A 10301-nucleotide genomic window follows, 5' to 3' on the forward strand; every position below is an offset into this window, starting at 1 on the left:
TCCCGCGGACTATTAAATACTAGTTCAGTTGTAAAGCTGGGAACTAAATGATGCAATGATGGGAGATCCTGGACCCAATGTAATGAATCTGTAATGAATGTCTTCGTGAAGTTTATAGGATCTCCAATGATTGAGGTTTGAATGACACAATCGCACTCTGTGACGCATTTGGCCGCCATGATGCAACATTTAATCCACCTTGAGATACCGACCTTTACGACCAACAAATCACAGGGAATGGTACTTGATATTTACAATTCTTCCCCGACAAAGTTCAGAGTAATAATTTTTACAATCAATACACGACATACCCACCATTTCAGACCGGATGTTGACCTGAGGATGATCAATGAGTTTGGTGTGTCGTTATTGCAAAGTTACTGACGATACCATTTATGAACCGTGTCTCGGCCTCAACACCTCGCCGAGGAGGATATTTATTTCGAAGCAAATATTATGATGTTATTGGACTACCTCTTGATGGCAATTGGATTTCGTCTGGCAAGTTCCATATCATACAGTTCTGTGTGATCAATTGGGTTAGGACTAAGTTGAACACCGACACCGATACAGGTCTGAGATGTCTACCACTTTGGTGAAACCCAGGAACGGAGAAACCAAGGAAACAATCAGGGCTAATCTGGATTCGAACCCATGATCATAAGTTCCTGACAGTTTCGGGCACTACTCTGCACAGCGAATTACGGCGTCACAGACCACACGTCCACCCATGTCCCGTTAACAGACACAAAAGCCGCCGATAACTGTGTATGTTACTGTTATAGTAGGTGAGGTGAGGTGAAATTGTGTTTAACGTCGCGTCCAAGATTATTGCACTTAAATAGCAACGTGCATGTATGTGTGTGTGTTTGTGTGGCTGCTTGTACAAGTCCGGACTGATGCCGATTTATAGTGCTAGCTCACTGAGATACCATATGCATGCCGCAGTTTAACATGAATACCCCACTCAGACACAGTATACTGACTCCGAGCCGACCAGTCCTTGTTTTAGCCCCTTAATGCCGAGCGCCAGACAGGGTAACAACAAGTACCATCTTTTAACGTCTTTTAGTATGACGCGGCCGGGGATCGAACCCCGGACCTTCCGCTCTCCGGGCAGACGCTCTACCACTAGACCACGGAGGCGGTTACTGTTATAGTAAATATAACGAAGTACGACTCATCAATACGCCATCGAAACCCTGGTGGTATGAATCCGACATGGTCAGACTCCATTTCTGACTTATATGTCGAGTTGAAGGGAATTACATAAAATTAGTAAAATCAGCCATATCACAGATAAATCCCGCGATTTATTTATAATCAAGCCAGACAAACAAGTGGTGAATATCATGAACAACGATGTTATAGGAACTTTAAGGGGATTAAATTAAATGAGTGAATTAGCCATATCACAGATAAATCCTGCGATCTATTTAAAATCAAGCCTATCAAACCAGTGGTCAATATTATGAAGAACGAGTCACGTCTTCAGGGTACGTTGACACACTAGCCAAGTTAGACCTTTTGCCCATCCAATACTCACACAGAGTATGAAAACACCAGGGACACAATCTTCCCAGCATGCTGTGTACCAAGCACGTCCCCGTGAAGATCCGGGTCCTCAGAAACCCATGCTTGTAATAGTCAGAAGTATCCAGCGCCGAGCGACCGCTATTCTTGCACACCGTTAACTGTTCAGAACTTCATAAAATAAATATAGTCTTAAGATCCCCCTTGAAAGCCAGATCGAATGTGATTCAGTATTTATTTTAGAGTAGATTCATCGGCATTGCGATATCGACTACTATATTTGACGTCATGTTTCCATTCGCGGATAGAGGGCATTAAAACCCGTTTCCTGGTGCTGTGCTTCAAGGTTCATAGGTGTCATTAAAAAAGCATAAAGTGACAATGAATCGTTATAAAACATTGACAGCTGAGGTTTATTACTTACACCTAATTTTATCAATGGTCAACAATATATAGGATCAAGAACCCAATCTATACTGACAATAATTGCTGATTAAATATATAAGAGCAACTGTAAACAGTAATAAATTGAGAGTAGCAAAAACAACGCTGCAGGTTAACCTTTTACCGTCAGGAAATTGTGTCTTCCTTGCCACTACGTCAAGATATTGTGTCTTCTTACAATGACGCGTCACGCCGAAGACCCGGGTTCGATTCCCGACATGGGTACAATGTGTGAAGCCCATTTCTGGTGTTCCCCGCCATGATATTGCTCGAATATTGCTAAAAGCGGCGTGAAACCATACTCACTCACTCACTCACTCTTACAATGACGTCAAGTCATTGTTTCTATTTATTGTGAAGTCATGACATTGTGTCTTCCTACCATGGCGTTAAGACATTGTGTCTTCTTAAAATGACGTCAAGTCATTGTTTCTTCTTATTGTGAATTCATGACATTGTGTCTTCCTACCATGGCGTTAAGACATTGTGTCTTCTTACTATGACGTCAAGTCATTGTTTCTTCTTATTGTGAATTCATGACATTGTGTCTTCCTACCATGGCGTTAAGACATTGTGTCTTCTTACTATGACGTCAAGTCATTGTTTCTTCTTATTGTGAATTCATGACATTGTGTCTTCCTACCATGGCGTTAAGACATTGTGTCTTCTTACAATGACGTCAAGTCATTGTTTCTTCTTATTGTGAATTCATGACATTGTGTCTTCCTACCATGGCGTTAAGACATTGTGTCTCCTTACTATGACGTCAAGTCATTGTTTCTTCTTATTGTGAATTCATGACATTGTGTCTTCCTACCATGGCGTTAAGACATTGTGTCTTCTTACAATGACGTCAAGTCATTGTTTCTTCTTATTGTGAATTCATGACATTGTGTCTTCCTACCATGGCGTTAAGACATTGTGTCTTCTTACTATGACGTCAAAACATTGTTTCTTCTTATTGTGAATTCATGACATTGTGTCTTCCTACCATGGCGTTAAGACATTGTGTCTTCTTACAATGACGTCAAGTCATTGTTTCTTCTTATTGTGAATTCATGACATTGTGTCTTCCTACCATGGCGTTAAGACATTGTGTCTTCTTACAATGACGTCAAGTCATTGTTTCTTCTTATTGTGAATTCATGACATTGTGTCTTCCTACCATGGCGTTAAGACGTTGTGTCTTCTGACTATGACGTCAAAACAGTCAAATGATGGGAGGGTATGTTATTCAATGGGATATAATTTGTGAAACTACTGCATGACATGTCAGTCCACGTTTGTTGATTAAATTGAAGACATGTACTTCCAGTGGGTTTTGTTTATATGGCTAGTTACTCCTTTTGATCGACGGAATACGTCATATGTGTCGAGGTATTCGTGTATCGTGACCTTGAAGAAACTAACACGCTTTTGAAATTATACTTTCAATATACTTACGACAATTTTGTTGGCCCTACATCATATTATCCAGACGTTTTATTTTGTTCTTTATGGTGTAGTGTTTGTTTGTTAATTAAAACCGTACTCGACAATATTCTAGCCAAATGACGGCGATCGGTATTTAATCAAGTATGGGCCAATACGTACACTGTTTCACAGACTGTGATTAGCAGACATGGAACAGGTACCAACAAACCCAAAGTGGTGACAATCAACCTAATCATGCACCCAGGGTCAACGAGTACAGGATCGATTGATCCGAAACCAAATGAAATTGCTGCAAACTTTCATCAGTACGAGATACGTGTCAGACGATTCGCAATCGTCTACATGCTGCTCATCTCTATGCTTGATGGTCACGTCTTGTGCCGCCGATTATAAATCATCCTTTTGACAACAGACATCAACGTCGAAACTGGAGTAATCGTCGCTGGTCACGGGTGATGAGTCCCGATTCACTTTGCCCTTCTTTGATAGGCATGGTCGTGTCTGGCGATGTCAAAATGAACGTTAAGTCAATGTCAACCAGAGACTTGGTGACAGATTTGTCGTTGGATCGGTTATGATGAGGGATGGCATCACTGTGATCGCCATTGGGAGACCCAAACGCAGTATGCGTCATCGAGTGAATGAATGTTTGACAAATGGTGGCGGTATTGCGCACCACTGATAAAAAAAAGTCAACTTTTGACATTTCTGTTCATCGTCCTTCGAGAACGTTGGCGGCTCTAACATCTATCATACTTCATACCGGTTGTACGGTTGTAAATTGTTCCTGATCGTGGATGTTTGTTTTTAACAGTTATCTAAACGAACACAAACGCGGCCGTGACACTTAAGTATTTTGTATGACCCCATGAGCTCGGTTATGGTGCCGACAGACGAAATATACCAATCGAAACTCCGGCCTGGAAGCGAGATACCATGATTAAGATCACAGCTCAAGCCCTTCCTCTGAACTTTGAGAACTACTAGTATTTATTACTCGTCTTTACAAGCAGGAAATTGATTGTGTAACAATTGTTACAATACCATGCAACCAACATCAAACATCAGACAAATATCCGCTTTGTCCATATAATCGTTTCCCAAGAACCAGACACACCTTGACGTATGTTGTCTGAGACCGTATGCCTGACGCCACGGTCATTTCAGAGGACGCATGCGGAAGTCGTCTTTATCCCTAAATAGTCTTCAAAGAATTTAGTGCAGTCCTGTCCAATTACACATCTCTGCGATAGTACTTTATTAGTTCGTGCTTCAGCCCTTTTGCAGTAATTGTCAATTATCAGAGTTTATTTGCATCTACAGTCTCAGCGGACAGTATTGAATGTTGAACGTAATCGTTACATGTAAGCATCATTCGTTGTTTGATCACAGAACTTGATATAAATGCCACAGATGAATACAGTGTGATAACGGACGAGGACATCTGACAAAACCACACATCAGTTCTATCAACTATTTGCTTGACTCTTCAACCTGAAGACGTCCATCCCTCTTTTGTACAGGATTCCAAAGCTACATAAAGATCCGTACAAAGAGAGATATGTTGTTGGGTCCAGCAAATGAACCACCAAATCCTTCTCTCAAATATCAACTATAAATCTTAATACACACACAGGAAGGACTTTAGCTATCTTCACAGAATGTATTTGAGACAAGTGGGATTAATACCAAGTGGATTCTGGAAAGAGGAAGTTCAAGAAAAACAATATTAATTATGTCCAAAGATTTGATTTTGCAACTTTGTAAGCCCCTATCCCACATGTCAAATTAAGGAAATATATAAAACGTTATTCCTTGATCCGTTGGGCTTTTGTGTCTAAAAGTATTATCAAAATTAAAAGCAAATGAAAATTGAAGTTTACCGAGATAACAGTAGGTGAAATGCTAGGCTATGATCTATGTGACATTTGTGGACAGGATATAAGGAAGGAGGTAGGTATCGTCATCTGCACCACTTGTGCCCTCTCAACCTCCTTACCGATATGTTTCTTATTGGATACGAGTCAGAATCTGTTCTCGACTTGGTAAAATCAAACGACTGGAATTAAGCAAAGATGTTTTAACGTAAGCTTCAGGTATATCGATGATCTGCTGTCGCTTAATAATGGTCAAATAGCCAATACCCTTCCACTGATTTACCCACCTCAACTAGAAATATAAGAGACAAGTGAGACAAGTGCCTCCAACCAAAATCCCTTGTCTTATCCACACGATTACAGCAGAGTTGATAATTTGATTCTGACATCGGACTTTTTATGTCGGAAAGTGTTGGCACCAACGTCTGGTTCTCTGTCTGGTAACCATGCTCACACAACAACCGTACTATAAAGTGTTCGCATCCGGGTGCGTTTGAAAGTGTTCTCTTAATTGTATGTCAATTGATGCTATAATCGTCTGATGTGTTGGCCAGTCTCAGCCAAGGAGTCTATATTAGATGTCGTCAGGAGTATCAAGGAACTCTGGACAGGACAAGCAAGCATAGCAAGCAAAACACATACATTGAACAAATCAGCGACTGGTTTTATGGTTCGTAAATGTGTCAAGGGCACTGAAAGCTCAGAATGTGTGTTTCCACACTCCTAGCTCAGACATATGAGAAGAATTAGAAACTGCAATTTGGCAGACTAAAAATATTACTTTCATAAAACAGTGTAATATGACTAGACGACCAGGTGATCACGAAGAGGGTGAGCACCTCTTGCCACCACCCCCCCCCCCCCCCCACCCCCCCACCCCCAAACCTCGACCACACCCACACACCCCACACCACAGAATAATGCGAGGTAACCCTGGTGTCAAGTTCTCACTGATTCATTGAGCGTTGTCTCCATTGCGTGTGGATTACCTCCCTTGTGACAAACTCCCTGATCTAGATGCCTCTGTCCATAAATTTTCAATACACTAACTATTAACCTTAGGAACTAAATCCAGTGTGACGAAGACCATACCAGTATGGTGGAACACTGCAGTAATTCTGGAGACAACGACTGCAAGAATCAGAGCCAAATTGCGCTAAGTGTTGGTAAACCTGGGAGCTTAATATCTTATATAGAGGGTCAGATTCTGGTAAAGACTCTGTCAACGGCATTAATGCTTAACGGAAAGATTTAACTTGACATTTACGTTGTTCAAATCATGTCATACGCGCTTTACGTCTGGCAAATGCTCTTCTTCGGTTGTCAAGATGTCATTAGACGTGATGGTAATAAATCGTATATATCCGACACATGTAGAAAACCAAGAAAGATTAATCACACACTCGGTATTTCTAAACATGTAGCGCGATTCTTTGAGGAGATGCTAATTGGAGGTTTTCTTAACGCTTTGCAAGTTCAAGCAGTTCAAAAGACAAATACTGTGTTAATGTCTGAAGGACATTGTCTGTTAACCTCACCAGATACCTTACCAGTAGGATGAAGCCATTGGTCTGTCGTGATGTGAGTTTTGGTTTTGGCATAATTTGTTATAGTCGGGCCACACGCAAACGGTATTAAAACTCTCCTATCTTCTGGTTTGTCTTAGAGCAATGCTAGTTTGTTCATAGGGGCATAAACATTCAGATAGATTTAGAATGCGTATCCGTGAGACATAGACTTGTGTGTGGTTTGCGTAGTCAATGCGTGACTTGGCCGTGACAAGATATAATTAGGACGTGTGGCTGTTGCACTTCTAGGGTATGACGAAGACGTGATTTAGGTGTTTATAGAGCCTGACTTTTGCGTGTCTAGTGTGAGACTAGGGTGTGACTATTGCGTGTCTAGGGTGAGAATAGGGTGTGACTATTGCGTGTCGGGGGTGAGACTAGGGTGTGACTATTGCGTGTCTAGGGTGAGAATAGGGTGTGACTATTGCGTGTCTGGGGTGAGAATAGGGTGTGACTGTGGTGTACCGAAGACATGACGCTAGGACGTGACTTGGATGGGACAACGGTGTGACTGTGGTGTACCGAAGACATGACGCTGGGACGTGACTTGGATGGGACCATGGTGTGACTGTGGTGTACCGAAGACATGGCGTTAGGACGTGACTTTGATGGGACTATGGTGTGACTGTGGTGTACCGAAGACATGGCGTTACGACGTGACTTTGATGGGAATATGGTGTGACTGTGGTGTACCGAAGACATGACGCTAGGACGTGACTTGGATGGGACTATGGTGTGACTGTGGTGTACCGAAGACATGACGCTAGGACGTGACTTGGATGGGACTATGGTGTGACTGTGGTGTACCGAAGACATGACGCTAGGACGTGACTTGGATGGGACTATGGTGTGACTGTGGTGTACCGAAGACATGACGCTAGGACGTGACTTTGATGGGACTATGGTGTGACTGTGGTGTACCGAAGACATGACGCTAGGACGTGACTTGGATGGGACTATGGTGTGACTGTGGTGTACCGAAGACATGGCGCTAGGACGTGACTTTATTGTGACTATGGTGTGACTGTGGTGTACCGAAGACATGACGCTTGGACGTGACTTGGATGGGACTATGGTGTGACTGTGGTGTACCGAAGACATGACGCTAGGACGTGACTTGGATGGGACTATGGTGTGACTGTGGTGTACCGAAGACATGACGCTAGGAGGTGACTTTGATGGGACTATGGTGTGACTGTGGTGTACCGAAGACATGATGCTAGGACGTGACTTTGACTATGGTGTGACTGTGGTGTACCGAAGACATGACGCTAGGACGTGACTTGGATGGGACTATGGTGTGACTGTGGTGTACCGAAGACATGACGCTAGGACGTGACTTGGATGGGACTATGGTGTGACTGTGGTGTACCGAAGACATGGCGCTAGGACGTGACTTTATTGTGACTATGGTGTGACTGTGGTGTACCGAAGACATGACGCTTGGACGTGACTTGGATGTGACTATGTTGTGACTGTGGTGTACCGAAGACATGACGCTAGGACGTGACTTGGATGGGACTATGGTGTGACTGTGGTGTACCGAAGACATGACGCTAGGAGGTGACTTGGATGGGACTATGGTGTGACTGTGGTGTACCGAAGACATGACGCTAGGACGTGACTTTGACTATGGTGTGACTGTGGTGTACCGAAGACATGACGCTAGGACGTGACTTTGATGGGACTATGGTGTGACTGTGGTGTACCGAAGACATGGCGCTAGGACGTGACTTTGATGGGACTATGGTGTGACTGTGGTGTACCGAAGACATGACGCTAGGACGTGACTTTGACTATGGTGTGACTGTGGTGTACCGAAGACATGACGCTAGGACGTGACTTTGATGTGACTATGGTGTGACTGTGGTGTACCGAAGACATGACGCTAGGACGTGACTTGGATGGGACTATGGTGTGACTGTGGTGTACCGAAGACATGGCGCTAGGACGTGACTTTATTATGACTATGGTGTGACTGTGGTGTACCGAAGACATGACGCTTGGACGTGACTTGGATGTGACTATGGTGTGACTGTGGTGTACCGAAGACATGACGCTAGGACGTGACTTGGATGGGACTATGGTGTGACTGTGGTGTACCGAAGACATGACGCTAGGAGGTGACTTTGACTATGGTGTGACTGTGGTGTACCGAAGACATGACGCTAGGACGTGACTTTGACTATCGTGTGACTGTGGTGTACCGAAGACATGACGCTAGGACGTGACTTTGATGGGAATATGGTGTGACTGTGGTGTACCGAAGACATGACGCTAGGACGTGACTTTGATGGGACTATGGTGTGACTGTGGTGTACCGAAGACATGACGCTTGGACGTGACTTTGATGGGACTATGGTGTGACTGTGGTGTACCGAAGACATGACGCTAGGACGTGACTTTGACTATGGTGTGACTGTGGTGTACCGAAGACATGACGCTAGGACGTGACTTTGATGGGACTATGGTGTGACTGTGGTGTACCGAAGACATGGCGCTAGGACGTGACTTTGATGGGACTATGGTGTGACTGTGGTGTACCGAAGACATGGCGCTAGGACGTGACTTTGATCGGACTATGGTGTGGCTGTGGTGTACCGAAGACATGGCGTTAGGACGTGACTTTGATGGGACTATGGTGTGACTGTGGTGTACCGAAGACATAACGCTAGGACGTGACTTTGATGGGACTATGGTGTGACTGTGGTGTACCGAAGACATGGCGCTAGGACGTGACTTTGATGGGACTATGGTGTGACTGTGGTGTACCGAAGACATAACGCTTGGACGTGACTTTGATCGGACTATGGTGTGACTGTGGTGTACCGAAGACATGGCGCTAGGACGTGACTTTGATCGGACTATGGTGTGGCTGTGGTGTACCGAAGACATGGCGTTAGGACGTGACTTGGATGTGACTATTGTATCTCTATGGTTGTGACTAAGGTGTAACCAGGGTGCGTCTGGAGTGACGAGGATGTGGCTGGGGCTAACCAGGGTGTGATTAGGATGTGATTATATCATGAGAAGGATGTGAAAGTTTATTTAGTTCACCCGAAAGATATACAAAATATGTTTCCAATTTTGTATAGACGTATTATTGGTTTCAAAGAAATCCGATACTCCAGATGACAAAATGGCCGATCACTTTCTTCCACGTTCACATTGCGGGCTGCAGAGCTAGGATATTTACTTTCTAGTGTAGATGTACGTTATATGTAGATTTGTCGGTGCTGAACTGAACTTGAAAACGCGCATATATTAGAGGTGAGGTGAGGTGAAATGGGGTTTAACGTCGCGTCCAAGATTATTGCACTTATATAGCGACGTGCATGTACGTGTGTGTGTGTGTGTGTGGCTGCTTGTACTAGTCCGGACTGATGACGATTTATAGTGCTAGCTCATTGAGATACCATGCCGCAGTTTAACATGAATACCCCAC

This window comes from Haliotis rufescens, unplaced genomic scaffold (genome assembly GCF_023055435.1).
Source record: "Haliotis rufescens isolate VD_foot unplaced genomic scaffold, xgHalRufe1.0.p SCAF_10, whole genome shotgun sequence".
In the NCBI taxonomy this organism is placed as follows: Eukaryota; Metazoa; Mollusca; class Gastropoda; order Lepetellida; family Haliotidae; genus Haliotis; species Haliotis rufescens.